General features: G+C 44.6%; 1 protein-coding gene and 1 long non-coding RNA gene across 8 annotated transcripts in view; one reads left to right on the forward strand and one right to left on the reverse strand.

The window, feature by feature from the left end:
- The window catches only part of LOC127030183 (uncharacterized), a 28,712-nt gene extending 14,989 nt beyond the window's left edge, over positions 1 to 13,723 (reverse strand). Inside the window, exons 1-2 of one of the 2 annotated variants that reach the window (XR_007768327.1) lie at positions 13,655 to 13,723; positions 13,382 to 13,493 (exon numbers count right to left, since the gene is read on the reverse strand). This is a non-coding gene — a long non-coding RNA (uncharacterized LOC127030183). Of the gene's footprint in view, positions 1 to 13,269; positions 13,494 to 13,654 lie in introns of both variants that reach the window. The other variant, XR_007768326.1, reaches the window with a different exon arrangement.
- ERBB4 (erb-b2 receptor tyrosine kinase 4) overlaps positions 1 to 16,937 on the forward strand; it is a 1,018,488-nt gene that overhangs the window by 279,118 nt on the left and 722,433 nt on the right. The window lies entirely within an intron of this gene.

Below are 16,937 nucleotides of genomic sequence, written 5' to 3' on the forward strand. Positions count from 1 at the left end.
TTGTGCAAAACACTCCTGCTGGAATTAGACTGTCTGATGGGTTTCAAAATGCTTGCATGTAACATTTTTTGGCTTTTATTTTTCTGTGCTATTGGAAGTGCTCTGGCATATATATCTTTTTTAATCATTAGCCTCTTTGTTACATTACCTTTCATATGAATTATACCTAGATTCCATACAAATGCCTGACCCTGCAAACTACTGTTCAAGTGAGTAATCCTTATTTGCAAGCCTCATGACTTGGCTTTCAGAACACTAGTCCCATATTAGATTGTAAACTCTTTGGGGCAGGGACGATTGGTTTCCTGTATATGTATACAGCACCTAACACAACGGGCCCCTCGCTGGGTTTTCTAGACATTACTGCAGTGCAAATAGTAAATAATAACTCCTGTAAGTACTTGGATGAGCAAAGCTATGTAAGATTGGAACCTGAAAGCTGGTAAGCTTAAATTGGCATATTAGCCTTTGACTGGGTGGAGCTATGGTGACTTTCACTGGTTGGGGATTTGTTCCTAAAGCTTTGAATTTTGTTTTCCCTGCAGCATCCATTTGATATTTATCTGGAAGCTGAAATGAAAGGAGGGTCCAGTGGTGAGGGTGCTGGCTTGGAACCTGAGACCTAAGTTCAGTTTCCTCTATGAGCAAGTCTGTGCCTTAGTTCCCCACCTGTAAATAGTAATAATAGCACTGCCCAATCACCCAGGGTTGCTGTGAGGATAAGTACATTGCACTGTGAAGTACTCAAACACTGTGTTAACTGGGACCATATAAGTTCACCCGGGGTAGGTACAGTAGATAAAATTGGAATGAGGTTCTGAAAACCAACCCTATATCATAGTTGCTAGAAATTATAAAAGACATCGTCAACTTAAAAATCATCCCTCTATTGGAGACTTCATTACAGCACCTTTAATAAAAACATGTTAAAAGCAGCACCTTAGATTATACTACCTAAAACTGTTTCGAGAGAACATCAAGGTGGGTGAGGTAATATCTTTTATTGGACCAACTTCTGTTCGTGAGAGAGCCAAGCTTTGAAGCTACACAGAGCCCTTCTTCCTTGTTTCTCTAATATCCTGGGTCCAACGCGACTACAGGAGCATCACATGCAACATAGAGAGGAATTGATTTTTATTTCATTTTTAATATATTTTCAGGTTGGTTGATACTTTGTGAATAGTCCCTTTGATTACAGAATGGGGGCCAAAGTACTGCGCCCCCTGAGCAGGAGTGGCAGAATCTCTGGGTTCTTTGCACATGGCCCATTTTCCCGTATAATCAGTTTGTTTGTGTGTGGGTCTTTCAGGCACCACCAGGGAGAGAAAAACTTCAGAAAATATATAAAACTGTAATTGTAAAATCATAAACACTTATAGGCTTAGTACCCAAAAGTGACTAGTTTTCAAGCTGATAGTGTCCTTTTTTAAAGACTGTTCATCTAATAAATATGTTTGTTACATCTTACTTAAGTATTTGGTTTTTCAGTGCAGCACTCAGCGTTCCGCTTTCAAACCAAGTCATTTCAATGTGACAACCTGTTCTTATCTTATCATATAGCAGTTACTGTTAGGTCTGTTAGTGTCTCTGATATTAGCTCATTCCTTTACTATGCAACTGAGGAAAGCAGGGGCATTGAGCACTGCATGTTTCTCCTCTTTCATTTAGAGATCCCTCTTCTTTAAGAAGGAAAATAGGTTAAACAGCTTGACAATCAGTAATACATTGTCATTCTCCTGTGTGATAGCTGCTAAATAAATAAAATTGTGAATTCATGAAGAATCAGTGTCACGAGCCATTCCAAGATATTATTGGCTGGCTTGAATGTTACTGCCCTTTGGGGTTTAGTTCAAATTATTGATTCCACGCAGAACGGACTGAGCCAGCAAAACCTGGCAAGGACAGCTGGTGAGGGAAAGAAAATACAGCAAGAAAGTACAAGATGTTTATTACCATTTAGGAAATTGCAATTTTAAAATAACATTTTGGAGGTTTGTTTCCTTTGTGCCGTGATCAAGTGTTGTGGTCTGCATTTCACCCTAGTCTGTACAGTGTTGATCTAGTTATTTAATGAGTGGATTGGTGTGAAATTGGCCTTCAGACTCCCAGGCAGTGGCTCTGTAAACACAATAAGCAGCAACTCTTCTAGCCTGCGGGGGTTGTTATGACTTTTTTTATCGCTGATTTTGGGATGTGCCGACAGCATAAAAGAAATCCTCCTATCCAACTTGTACACATTTCAAAGAGTTTACATGCACCAAACTCAAAGCCCTGCATACCGTAGGTTGGATGGTTATGCAAGTGAGCTTGACAGACACATGAAAAAGTCATTACTGGTATGTATGTTGCCAGGCAGACATAAAGATACACTGTAGATGATCTGTAGGCATCAAGTGCAGTTGGACTAACTGTGGCTGAAGAGTTGGTAGTGAGTGGTAACCAACTGAAATCAAGATGCCCCTTCTTATCCCTGCTACAATGTCCTGGCTGAATTTTGGAAGCAATCCCTCTGGTATCACCATTGTTACTTAAAGATACATAGGAGATCTACCGGTCTAGAAGCCAGGCCAGCTTTGTACAATACCAATGTAAAACCAGCATCAAGTGTCATTAATGCAGTTTAAAACCGTAACCTCCTTTTGGGAAGAATAAAACCAAACAGAATAAAATAAAATGAAATCACTTAAAAATCTTTCAACCATTGAAGAATATTTTGAGTTGACTCTTGCTCTGTGTTGTCAGGGAAAGTTAGAGGGGAAAGGGGCACAGAAAGCCCCTTCTTCCACCTTTTATTTTGATTGTTGGTATTATAGGGGCACTGATGAGCCCCAACTGAAATCAGGGTCCTATTTTGCTATACAAATACACATAAAGAGGCAGTTTCTGTCCCACAGTGTTTACATGCTAAACAGATAACACAGAAGTAGGTTGGAGGGGAATCAGGTCAGTGGCAAGAATATAACCCAGGTCTCTTGATTCCAGTCCAGTGCTCCACCCACTGGCCCATACTACCTCTCTAGCTTCTCTTCACGTCAGTAGTGCAAAATATCTAGATAGCACTAGTTGGCAGGTCCCACTTTTCATATCTAACTTTCCTGCATGGCCCCCATGGGCCTATGGGTTGAACCCCAGCCTGATAGTTTATATTATGTAATACTTAGCTGCTCTGTTTTAAAGGATCAGTAGTATGTGTCTCAACATGCATATCCGGTCCAGCTTCTCTTGACCCATCCTGCCCTGTACCTATCGTTACACTAAGACCACTTCTAGCTAGCTGAATTTGGACAAGGATTAATGATCCCTAAATATATAGGGCCTGACTCTTGACTGTCTTATGCACTCATCCTGTGCCAAGTAGATGTACCATGCTGTCACCAGTGAAAAGAACAGGAGTACCTGTGGCACCTTAGAGATGGAGGCCATGGCTACACTGGCACTTTACAGTGCTGCAACTTTTGCGCTCAGGGGTGTGAAAAAACACCCCCCTGAGCGCTGAAAGATACAGCGCTGTAAAGCCTCAGTGTAATCAGCGCTGCACGCTAAACTCATAAGGGATGTGGTTTACGTGCAGCGCTGGGAGAGCTCTCTCCCAGCGCTGGCGCTCCGACTACATTCGCACTTCAAAGCGCTGCTGTGGCAGCGCTTTGAAATTTCAAGTGTAGCCATACCCTAACAAATGTATTTGAGTATGAGCTTTCGTGGACTACAGCCCACTTCATCAGATGCATAGAATGGAACACACAGAAGATATTTATATATATAGAGAACATGAAAAGGTGGGAGTAGCCATATCAACTGTAAGAGGCCAATCAATTGAGATGAGCTATCATCAGCAGGAGAGAGAGAAAAACCTTTGAAATGATAATCGAGATGACCCATAGAAGGTGTGAGGATACTTAACATGGGGAAATAAATTCAATTAGTGTAATGATCCAATCATTCCCAGTCTCTGTTTAGGCCTGAGTTAATTGTATCTAATTTGCATATTAATTCAAGTTCAGCAGTCTCTCTTTGAAGTCTGTTTTTGAAAGGGGTTTTTTGGTCGCAAAATTGCCACCTTCAGGTCTGTCACTGAATGGTTAAAGAGTTTGAAGTGTTCTCCCACTGGTTTTTGGATGTTATGATTCCTGAGGTCAGATTTGTGTCCATTTATTCTTCTGCGTAGAGAGTGTCCAGTCTGGCCAATCTACATGGCAGGGGGGCATTGCTGGCACGTGATGGCATATATCACGTTGGTAGATGTGCAGGTGAACGAGCCCCTGATGGTGTGGCTGATGTGATTAGGTCCTATGATGATGTCACTTGAATAGATATGTGGACAGAGTTGGCATCAGGCTTTGTAGCAAGGATCGGTTCCTGGGTTAGTGTTTCTGTTGTATGGTGTGCGGTTGCTGGTGAGTATTTGCTTCAGGTTGGGGGGCTGTCTGTAAGCAGTGTGAGTGGAGAATTCTGACTGACTAGCCTTTAAAACTTCCTGTTGAATAAGGACTAAATAACTACTCAAGCTGCAGGGCAGTGGAGAATCAGGCTGATAACTTGTAAAGATGCATCCAGCCACCTGCCTGACAACAAATCATCATCATTCCACTCAGCCGGTTGTGTTGCTAACTAATTGCAAGCGAGTATCTTACTGGAAAACCATTGCATAATGCCCTGACTCAGCACGGTGGGGAACGCTTCCTCTAGAGCCATGTGTTCGCTAAACCTGGGCGTGATGGCTAATCCCTTCTGCCATGTCTCAAGAGCACCATTTACTACAATACGCAAACACAAATACAGGGTAGATGCTGGCCGCTATTAAAATTGGGTAACGGACCATGACATCCATAAATGAGGTCTTGCGATATTAACAATAAACAAAGTATTTCAGGCAGATGAACATAATTCTGTCGGTGGTATTAAAGGAAATGAATGCAAAATTACACAGATGGTTTTCAAGGAGTCATAAGAAGTTAATTGAAACATTTTTAATTAGTTCTATAGTGAGGGGATGTACGCACAAAGCAGTAGACATAGGGATGGTAGAGAAACGTGTTTAGATTTTAGGCAGGCAAAGCTAAACAGGAAGTGGTCAGCGGGACCAGCTATAAAGAGCAATGGATTGGTTCCTTGCTGTCCTCACCAGGGCTTCACACCTACCCAGAACACGGATGCTCTGTTCTAAGGTAAATCACCCTGAGGAGAGCAGGGGAAGGGGCCTGGCTTTTGCACCCTAAGGAAAGGGTGGCATGGCGGTGGCCCCCGGAGGGAAGCAGCAGGAAACAATGCTGTGGTGCTGTCCGGAGGAAACTGGGAAACAATTTTACAACCTTGGTTTCTTTCAACCTAGCCTGGTGGGTGCCTTTTTGTTTCTGTGGCTGTGGAGCTAGCCAAGTACTTGATACATCCTGACAGCCTAAACAGAGGCCATCATTGTCCCTGTGGCATTCTGAGTATGAAAGATTAGAATAGGCTGAGTAAAACTCATAGGCATATGGCATCTGATTCTGAGTGCCTTCTCTACAGGCCTTCCAGCTCAGCTGCATCCCTCTGTTCAGCCTTGCAGCCTACTCAGTTCCTCCAAAATCGAGCAAGTATGAATGTGTACTATACATGACTGTTAATAGACAAAGGACACTGCTTTTGTCATAACGATGCCTTTTGGATGAGGTAGGATTGCTGTAGGACTGTATGGCAGAAATTAAATACTCCGCACTCACTGGAGAAGAGAGCTGAAATCTGAAAGTGGGTTGCTGGAAGTTGTGCAACACAGTCCAAATACTGTGAAATACTAACATGAACTGATCCTGTTAGCTGTGTGTGGTGTTTGTGTCTCTCTGTATGCCATATGCAGTCTATGAAATGCAGGAAGTGCTTTGGGATCCTGCAGTATGAAAGATGTGCTATTTAAATTACTCCTACAGTATTTATTCTTTATCTGAAAGTAGCACCTCGGGGCCACAGCCAAGATCAGCGCTTCATTGTGCTAGGCGCTGTACAAATGAATAGGAAGAGTCACTCCCTGCCCCAAAGAGCTTACAGTCTAAATAGACAAAGGGTCAGAGAGCAAGCAGAGGCATAGAGGGATAAAATGACTTGAGTGAGATCCCCAGCAGGTCAATAGCAGAACTAGGAATAGACCTCAGCTTGCCTGATTACCATTCCAGGGTCCTATCCATCTGATCATGTTGCCTCTCAAATGTAAGATTATGTTCTAGTCAGGATTATCGGATGACTGGTTTCTGTACTTAGTGCAAATCCCATTCAACAAATTCCCACACTAGTAAGCCACTACCATAACTGGCATTCATTGACACCTTTGTCTGTCAGGCACTAAATTGGCATGGAAACTGCTTGAGGTTAGGACTGATGCACACAGTATTGGAAGAGAGGCCTATTTCTGCTTGTGCTGCAAACGTTCTATGGACTTCAGTGCCCCAGGCCTATCCCTCCGGCATTGGTCAAGGACACTGAATTCCCTTAAATTTCCCCCCTAAATCAACTACTGTCAACTACTTTGATTTATAGCTGCCTGTCCTGAAACAGGGATTTAATGAGTGTGGAATCTACTGAAGAGAGCAAAGAGCACAGGCTTTATGACAGCGGCGGTATCAAGCCCCCAGCGCATGGCAAGTCTTACCATTCATTGTGTAAAAGTTAAGTTGGACTATAACAAAGAAACTCGTGGCTGGGCAATAGCACACACTGGCATTTGAATGGATGGTAGGAACCTAACTCAGAGGACAAATAAGTGTTGTGTAGTCAAAGGGGAGCGTCACAGGGTCTGTACAGGTCTCCTCCCTCTTGAGCCTGTGCCCTGTGTTGGCTAGTTAAATAAAGAGTCCCCACGCCTTCTTCAGCGTTTCACTCTTGTGTCTTTATTTACAGTGCAACAGTGTAGCCCCCATTATTCCCGCAACAGCTATCCCCAGTCAAACTCTTCCCAGGGTCTCCTGGCCCGTGAGGTTCCTTGCCTTTGGTGAGGAGACAGAGATGTAAGCCTCCTATCCCCTCCTAGGCCAACCCCCTCACTGAGCTGTCTCTGGGGCTTTTATAGCCCACCCCTTTCTCCGAAGCTGTCTCTACTTAGCTCAAGTCATTGCTGTGAGCCAGGCCTTGTTAGGGCCTGCAGCTGGGCTCTCTGCTGGCTGCCCAGGCCCCTGCACCTGGCTTCCCTACCAGAAAGCAGGGCTTAGCCAGCATTTTAGCAGGGCATTCCAGGGGTTTACCCCTGCCCTGACACAGGGAGGCATAGCAAAAACAGTGAAAACGCGTACTCATTCTGTGGTCTAGCTGAGCTTGTTTGGTGGCTTGGCACTGACTGGCACTGAAAGGGTGACTTTAAAACACCTTTGCATTCCCCTGATCCCGGGACTGTCCTGGTACCAGTCTGGACTCCCAGCATATGTTAAACCAGCCTTCGTGCTTCATTGCTTCTGGCCACATAAGGCTGGTTCTGCAGCTGGAGTTTGATATTGAGCCACAACATCTGGATAAACTCCCTACACTAGGGACCAGAAATGAGTTTTGCATAGGAGTTGCTGTGCTGGGCTCTAAGTCATATGAAAATTCCACTACGCAGCAGGAATTCATACGTACTAGAAGCCAGTTAAGGTGACTTTTTAATGGCTTTCTGCTGTGGCGACCAGAATCTGGCCCTTAGCGTATTGACAGGACACACAAGTAATAGAAACAGTGGAGGTCAGGAGATTAACCCAATCTGTTAATTCCAAATGTTGGAGTTTGCTCTATTTTAGCCTGTTGAAGTTGGCAACAGACATACAACTTCTGCAGATGATGAACTAGGAGGGAAAATTTTATCACTCGACAGCATTACACAATTGTATTGTATTTAATGTACTGCCAATGTCCCTCAGGATGCAATGTGTAGTAAAAGAGCTGGTTCTGCTCAGTAAATTCTCTCTTTGTGCATGGATATGCCCTTACATTCCCCTTTACGGTTACCTCCTTTTTAGTAATTTACCCAATGTCAATTAGAGTAGTCATGTAAGTTTTCTATAATCTATGAATTCAGGCTTGGTATTTTTGGTATCTAAACTCCCTTGGGGTGTTCTATTTTGCAGACTGGAAAAAACAAACTGTCTCTAAGGCACCCTAAATGTTAATATGTTAACTTCTCACGCTCCAGGACACTTAACATTTTGTAGTCGTTACCTGATATTGCTCAGTCCATTATGCAGCTGTAGAAAATGTTTGAGATTTGCATCATATTTGTTTGGCTCTGTCATGTGGCCAGCAGGAGTGGATTTTAAGTTTTATCAGGCTGTTAGCCTGCTACATTCTCTGTAAGGTTGAAATTTATTATCATCCTGCCTTACCAGCGTATTGCAGGTTTGACTTACGGTTGCCAACTTTCTGGTTGTAGAAAACGGAACACCCTTGCCCCTCCCCATCCCCCTGCCCCAAGGCCCTGCCCCTTCTCAGAGGCCCTGCCCCCACTCACTCCATCTCTCCATCCTCTGTTGCTCGCTGTCCCCCACCCTCGCTAATTTGCTCATTTTCACTGGCCTGCGGGTGGGGAGTGGGAGGAGGTCAGGGGTCTGGCTGAGGGTGGGGCTCTGCGGTGGGGCCAGAAATGAGGGGTGCAGGATCTGGGGTGGGGTCAAGGATGAGGGCTTTGGGCTGTGGGAGGGGACTCAGGGTTGGGGCAGAGGGTTGGGAGGTGAGGGCTCCAGCTGGGGATGCAGGCTCTGGGCAGAGCCAGGGCTGAGGGGCTTGGGCTGCAGGAGGGGACTCCAATCTGGGGCTGAGTGGGTCAGAGGGCGGGAGAGGGTGCATGGTCTGTGCTCTAGAGCTGGGGCAGGGGGTTGGGATGCAGGAGGAGGTTTGGGGTGCAGGTTCCAGGTGACGCTTACCTCAGGCAGCTCTCAGAAGCGTCTGGTATGTCCATGCGGCCCCTAGGCACAGGGGTGGCCATGGGGTCTGCATGCTGCTCGTACCCACAGGTGCCATCCTTGCAGCACCCATTACCCACGGTTCCCAGCCAGTGAAAGCTGCAAAGCCGGCGCTCGGGGTGGGGCAGTGCGTGGAGCCTCCCTGGCTGACCCTGTGTCTAGGGGCAGCAGGGACATGCCAGCTGCTTCCGAGAGCTGTGCAGAGCCAGGGTAGGCAGGAACCTGCCTTAGCCCCGCAGCACCACCGACTGGACTTTGGGTTCTCTTTTCAACTGGGCATTTTCAAAAACCAGTTGCCTAGTTTGACTTGATATGATGTCCTCTTATGCACACAAACACAGAATGATTTTAACCACATTCTTCTCAAGATGGCGATACTACAAAGATTTAGATATTCTTCAGCCTCTGGACCAGTTAGGCCGTTGTTAGTGAGATGTTGAACTAAGCATCCTTATAAATGAGAATTCTCAGTCCCACAGAGTTGTCTTTTCAGTTTTAGGGGTTTCAATCCCAAGGACTGAATCCCTTTCTTGACATGTAAAATATTTAGAACAAGGTCTTAAATAAAATTGTAATGGCCCTTTATTCATAGCATTTAAAACAACTGTCTTTTTCTCTCTGCATCTTCTGATTAGCTGGACTATCAAAGTTGAATAAAACAATTTACTGAGAACAGATAAGCAGAATTAATAGAATTTCCCAGGTGGCAAAAAGCTGTTTTCGCTCGCTATATACTGCCTGCTCTCTCACTGTTATAAGGAGAGGTCCTGGATTGGGATCATTTTAGCCAGCATAAGTTAGAGCAGCCCCAAACTGTTCTAAGTTACCCCAAAAGCCAATACTAAGGGAACAGAAAGGTGGATTTTCCTCACCCGAACCTGGACTACAGAACTGATCACAGCTTGGCTGGACGTGGTGATGTGAAATACATTTTTTTAAAGAAAAGGAGTAAAAACTTTACTGCCAACTTAAAGCATAAAATTATCTGGTAATATATTTTGTATAATGTTTAATCTGATTGCAGCTTTGAATGACATTGTTTAAAATCTAATCAGTTTAGAACCTCTCATTTTAACTACCTTCTGGCAGGTTGTGAACCAAGCACAACAATATTATGCAAGTGCCTTGTAACTAGGAAATAAACTTGACAGTAGAAACTCCAGTATAAACAAAAATGAAACTGACCAATTTAGTGTCATTATCCAAACTGAGTAGAAATGACCAAAAAAATTGGAATAGGTAAGAGTAAGCTAGACTTAAAAAAAAAGTCCAATAATTTAAAATTATTAGTTGAGCTGGATGATGAGCACTGAGGAAGATGTAGGAGCTGATCTTGAATATGGTGAAAATGTTAAGTTACAAGGATGGATCGATCATGTTTCGAACAAACGAATTAAGGAACATGGAAAGGTGGTACTAATTATAGAAAATCTTAGGGAATCCAGAATTTGATGGTTTGGGCATGCGAAAAGAAGATTGGAAGAATATATAGGAAACAGGGTTTTAAACTTAGAAGTGGAGGGTAAGAGAAGAGTTGGAAGACCCAAAGCTAGATGAATGCATGTCCTATAAAAGGATTTGATTATCAGCTAAATTTCTGAAGAACTGCTTGTACAGATTGGAATTAAGGACTCAAAAATCTGACCTCACATAGATGTGACAAAGGCTAGAAGAAGAAGGTGAGCGAAATCATTGAAATCAGGAACCGAGGAAAACTCAAGGGTGTAAGGTTTCCTTGCAAACTCTGAACACTGAAAATTGCATGAACGTTTTGGGAAAATCTTGAGTCAGTGTTAGGTAGTCATATGAATTTTTTGGGTGGGAGGGAGGGAGGGAGGAGAGGGTTGGTGGTTTTGACACACAATTGGAAGAAATGACGCTTTCAATCATTTTGCTTTGAGATTTTGAGTTCCTTTCAACTTTCAACTGAAAGTAAAATGGGGATGGGGGCTAGAGATAGCCCATTTGCATGAAACAAATGAAAATGTTGATTGAAGCACACTAGGGAAGGAAACTTCAGTTTTTTCATACAGCTGTAGTTATCACCATGGTAGGATTTTTTTTTTATCTTGCATGCTTCTTTAAATGCAGAGAAATATGGTAATGCAAACAAGGTATTTGCATCATTTTTTCGGGACATTACTCAATAATTTTTTTGGGACATTACTCAATAAATAGGGCTTGAATATTGTGAAACATTTGAAAAATACTCAGTCAGAGAAGGATGGAGTGAAAGACAGAACCAGGGAAATAGCTGTCCTCTATTTTTCTCCCTCCCATACAAGCACACAAGCAAAATGGACTGTCTCATCTTTTGTAAAAGTCCAGGTCATATGTCAGTCATTGTAGTCACACTCAAGCTACTTTAAATGAAAAATTAATCTAGTTAATTGGAATTTCTAAAACAAAGTAATTGGTGCTACTTTCCTTGATGAAATGATCTCATTAGCATAAATTAGCCCTTATTTTTACTTTCAATTTCTTCCACTAGAGCATTACAGGCCCATGAACATTGTCCTTCCTCTAAATATATTTTTTATATGTCTGTCACGAATAAATGGCTACCATGAAAATGGGTATATGGAAACCATGCCTTGAGTCATTACAACTCTGGTCACAGTAGAAATCAAACTGACATAATCCTTGTTTTCCAGATCTCTGAGGAACTAAACTGAGAGCCCCAAGTCACAGTGACCTTGCCTTGATGAAGCAGTGTTGGCTTTTTCATGAGAATTGCTGGAAAAGTGCGGTACAGGATGTTGTGGTCCTAGAACAGATAACAGAACTTTTCTTCAAAGTAATGATACTGTTGTTGCAATGGCTGCATAGATGTGAATCAGATATTGTATGCTCCTTGTAACTCATATAAGGTGACATTCACTTCCATGCAAAGAATTAACATAAGCCCCATTCACCCCAGAAAAGGAGTTTACATAGTGTGTCAGCTTTCTGCTAGCCTCTTCTGCATACGGGTAACTTTTACCAAGAGCATTGGTCATTACAGGATATTTTATTGAGGCAGGGGTACCTGGCCAGGAATTTGAATTCTCAGTTATTATTTTTTTGAAACCTATGGGCTCTTTATCAGAGAGCAGGGTGAGCCAAAATCTTGTCACTATGAGGGTGTGAGGAAAGATTCCTCTCTTTTGGCACACATTCTTGGAAAAGCTGAGACCCAGGATAGCCTCAGCTATGTGCTGTAAGAAATAACGTTCGGATTCCTTCTGAGTGAAGATTTCCGTCCAACTAGGTTTGATTCTTCTTGAGCAAGCGGATTTAATCTGTTGGGGAGAGGGTGTCAGCTTTATTCTTTTTCTAGAAAGAATTATGTTTCTAATTGGTGCAGTGATGACATAGAGATGAGCCCTTTAGAAAGACCTATAACAATCTGGAGAGCCCTGAGCAGTAGGACCTTGGTTCAGCCAAAGGCTGGAAATGCTAACCAGGCATCACCTCCGCTGTATCATTAACATTGAATAGGAGCCCAAGTCACGGTGGGAGACTTGAAACTGTTGCTGTTTGTCTAAAAAGCAAGCGTGCTGCTGCCAGTGCTGCGTTGATGCTGCTATGCTCTTTTTGGGAACCAGCACAAATTGATGGGCTCGTGCAGTCAATAAAGAAGAAATAACCTAACAAAGTTACTTGCAGAAAATCTTCTATGAGTGTCTTACTTGGCATTTAAGGAGTGTGGTTGTGTTATTTTCTTAGCACTTAGAACACTTAAATTTAACTTGACTGCCCTCTTTTTCTCTCCCAGTGATTTTAATCATTACTATTTTCCACTGTCGAGTCTTAGCTTTTCGCATAGTAATAACTGAACTGTGAGAGCACTTGAACAGTAGTCAGGAAAGTTGAGTGATGGTCAACACACAGCACAGAAGAAATTAGCATTGTAGACAGTATGCCAGATTCTTTTATTCGAGTATTTTCAGCACTGGCTGATCATATGTCATAATTTTTAACCTGCTCAGCTCTAGGTAAGCTCAAAAGAAGGGGGCTTAGGCCATGTCTACATCTAAAGTTTTGCAGCGCTGGTTGTTACAGCTGTATTAGTACAGCTGTATAGGGCCAGCGCTGCAGAGTGGCCACAGTTACAGCAACCAGCGCTGCAAGTGGTGTTAGATGTGGCCACACTGCAGCGCTGTTGGGCGGCTTCAAGGGGGGTTCCGGGAACGCGAGAGCAAACCGGGAAAGGAGACCAGCTTCGCCGCGGTTTGCTCTCGCGTTCCGCGAACCCCCCTGCAAACCGCAGGGAAGGAGACCTGCTTGCTCGGCGGTTCGGGGAACGCGAGAGCAATCCGGGAAAGGAGACCCGCTTCGCCGCGGTTTGCTCTCTCGTTCCCGGAGCCACCCAGCAAACCGCAGGGAAGGAGACCTGCTTGCTCGGGGCTCCGGGAACGAGAGAGCAAACCGGGAAAGGAGACCCGCTTCGCCGCGGTTTGCTCTCTCGTTCCCGGAGCCACCCAGCAAACCGCAGGGAAGGAGACCTGCTTGCTCGGGGCTCCGGGAACGAGAGAGCAAACCGGGAAAGGAGACCCGCTTCGCCGCGGTTTGCTCTCGCGTTCCCGGAGCCACCCAGCAAACCGCAGGGAAGGAGACCTGCTTGCTCTGGGCTCCGGGAACGAGAGAGCAAACCGGGAAAGGAGACCCGCTTCGCCGCGGTTTGCTCTCGCGTTCCCGGAGCCACCCAGCAAACCGCAGGGAAGGAGACCTGCTTGCTCTGGGCTCCGGGAACGAGAGAGCAAACCGGGAAAGGAGACCAGCTTGATTACCAGAGGCTTCCTCCTTCCACGGAGGTCAAGAAAAGCGCTGGTAAGTGTCTACATTGGATTACCAGCGCTGGATCACCAGCGCTGGATCCTCTACACCCGAGACAAAACGGGAGTACGGCCAGCGCTGCAAACAGGGAGTTGCAGCGCTGGTGGTGCCCTGCAGATGTGTACACCTTCAAAGTTGCAGCGCTGTAACTCCCTCACCAGCGCTGCAACTTTCTGATGTAGACAAGCCCTTAGTGTCTCCTCTACCAAGGGTACACATGATCTAATTAGCTCCAGTAAGAGAGAACCTTTATGTGATGAGCTACTCCAATTTACACCAGCTGAGGCGATAAGCTTTTGCATTCATAGTTGTTTGTCTGCCCGTTGATATTCTCTTGTTTCCTTCCAGTAACAGCCACCACTGCAGACTTTTTCTTCATTCTTGCATGCAGTTCAGTGTCAAGCTCCTTAGAGACCAAGAACATTGCTTCTTGTAGCCTCCTTTAAAGGCTGTGATCTTTGAATATCCCTTCCTAATATGAGTGGCAGCACAGCGTGCTTCCCCATCATTTAGCCATCCTCCGCTGATGATATTTTAGGCAAGACAGTGCTTTAAAAATGCTTTGGTTTTATGTTTTTGCTTGGTAATGTTTTCAGAACTCCAGCTGCTCCTTCAGTAACTCAGCTCCTGGTGGTATAAGGCTCTTAAGTGAAGTTTAGTCAATTTCTTACTGCCTGTGCCAAATTAATACTGCTAGCGGGCAAGCCATGATGGGGGGAGGGCGGAGGCAAAGAGGAAGAGGGGTCTCAGGAGGCATTGTGGCTGTGAAGAATAGGGGCACTGGAGAGAACAGGCTTGCAGTTGGCTTCTGCATCACAGATCTGTTCTGCCCTCTTTTAAACAAGTATAGGCTTTGTCTGCGCTGGGAATATGCTCCAATTACAGCTAACAGTGTCCAGCTAGCTTCCAATCAGGCTCAGCTCATTCAGAGCATATAGCAGCATTGACTTTCTGCACTGGTGAAGCTTTCATGATGGTTGTAAGGGGGAAATTCCCTAGTGTGGACGAGGCCAATGATATCTGTGTTCTTCTCAATGCAATCTCAGAGCCTTTAGACAGTGTGCAGTGTGCAGGCCAATTGCTATGCCCAGATATCTCTGGGAAGATCTATGCTATAGTGGCCAGACTCACTGACTTGTGTCAATTTGACAACCTCATGACGAGGAGAAAGGGAAAGGGGCACCCTGCACGTGACTGACTAACTGATTATTCCAATAATATCTAGAAGCTCCAACTGGGCTTGGGGATCCATTGTGCTCAACATTGTACATACGTATAGTAAGACACACTTCCTTGTCTTGAAGAGTTCACAATCTAAATAGACAAGATGGACAAAGCGTGGGAGAAAAGAAGGGAACTGAGATATGGAATGATTGTGACCTACCCAAGGTCACACTGGAGATCTGTGGTAGTGCTGGGAATTGAATCCAGATCTCCTGAGTTTCAGCCAAATGTCTTAAGCACAAGTTCATCCTTCCTTCCTGTTCTCCCACTACAGCTGTGCTACGGTCAAAACTGGGTCTTGAGCAGACAGAGCTTGTGGTGGGAGCTGTAGTCAGGAGTCAGTAACCGAAGCCACGGATAGGAGCCAAAGTCAGGGATCTAGCCAAGGATCAGAGCCAGAGTAGGAATCGGGAATCAAACCTAGGGTTGTAGCTGGAGTTGGAGTCAGAAACCGGGGGCTGGGATCAGAAACAAGGCAGGGAAGCAAGATCCAGCGACAAGTCAGGAATGCAGTGCTCGGGAGTCAGGATAGAAGGTAAGGTCCAATGTAGCAGACAGCCAGGGAGTTGCCCAGCTGACGGACAACTTTCTGTGCCGTCTTCTAGTTTAAATAGAGCAGCTAGGCCAATGAGTGTGGCCGTGTGCACCTCCAATCAGGACTCTTGTGGGTTTTGCTTTGGTGGCGCTCGAAATCCATTTGCCACTCAGCCCACCAGCTACTAACAAGCCACTGGATGATGGCTGGGATGCAAGGGTTGCATAGGGATCATGGATGCGGGTTTAAGACCAGTGGATCCTCACAGCTAGAGCAATGTTAACGTGATGCTGTATGTTGCATGCTGAAGAATTCATGCTTAATTTAAACATGGAAACATTTTCTCTTAGTTTACATAGTTACTGATAAAAGGTTTCCATAAACCTGAAATGTGGCAAAAGGAGGATCTTGCCACTGTCCCCTTGAAATGAAATGCTTTATTTTTAATTAGGTTCAGTACCTCTTGGGCAGCCACAAACTCCCTAATTACCCGAATTAGTTTAGACTTGAAATTAGACGAAGGTTTCTAACCATTAGAGGAGTGAAGTTCTGGAACAGCCTTCCAAGGGGAGTAGTGGGGGCAAAAGACATATCTGGCTTCAAGACTAAGCTTGATAAGTTTATGGAGGGGATGGTATGATGGGATAGCCTAATTTTGGCAATTAATTTAGCAGTTGATCTTTGATTATCAGCAGGTAAGTATGCCCAGTGGTCTGTTGATGGGATGTTAGGTGGGGTGGGGATCTGAGTTACTACAGAGAATTCTTTCCTGGGTGCTGGCTGGTGAGTCTTGCCCACATGCTCAGGGTTTAACTGATTGCCATATCTGGGGTCGGGAAGGAATTTTCCTCCAGGGCAGATTAGCAGAGGCCCTGGAGGTTTTTTGCCTTCCTCTGCAGCATGGGGCACGGGTCACTTGCTGGAGGATTGTCTGCAGCTTGAGGTCTTCAAACCATGATTTGAGGACTTCAATAACTCAGACATAGTTAGGTGTTTGTTATAGAAGTGGATGGGTGAGATTCTATGGCCTGCATTGTGCAGGAGGTTGGACTGGATGATCATAATGATCCCTGCTGACCTTAAAGTCTATGTATTAACTATTGTGCTACTGAAACTAAATTGTCGTTTAGTTTTGTTTTTAAATCATAAATAGCTGCAGAAAAAGCACATACACTGCAATAGACTCCTTGGCATTGACAAATAAGCCAATGTAGAGAGACATGGAAATAACATGGCAGATTGGGTGTGGAGTTTGAGCTCTCGAGGAACGAAGCAGAAGAGAGATCTCAGCAGACCATCTGGATGAGACAGCAAGCGGGCGAGTTTCATGCGAATGCAGGAAGGGGAGGGTGCTTTTCAATTATCAGATATCAGACTGACACTTTGATGTGTTCAGGGTGCCATCTCCCCTGTCTAAATATTTATTTCTTTTGCTGTGCTCAGTCTAATGCAATTAGACTACAGTG

The sequence above is a fragment of the Gopherus flavomarginatus genome, chromosome 10, assembly GCF_025201925.1.
Source record: "Gopherus flavomarginatus isolate rGopFla2 chromosome 10, rGopFla2.mat.asm, whole genome shotgun sequence".
In the NCBI taxonomy this organism is placed as follows: Eukaryota; Metazoa; Chordata; order Testudines; family Testudinidae; genus Gopherus; species Gopherus flavomarginatus.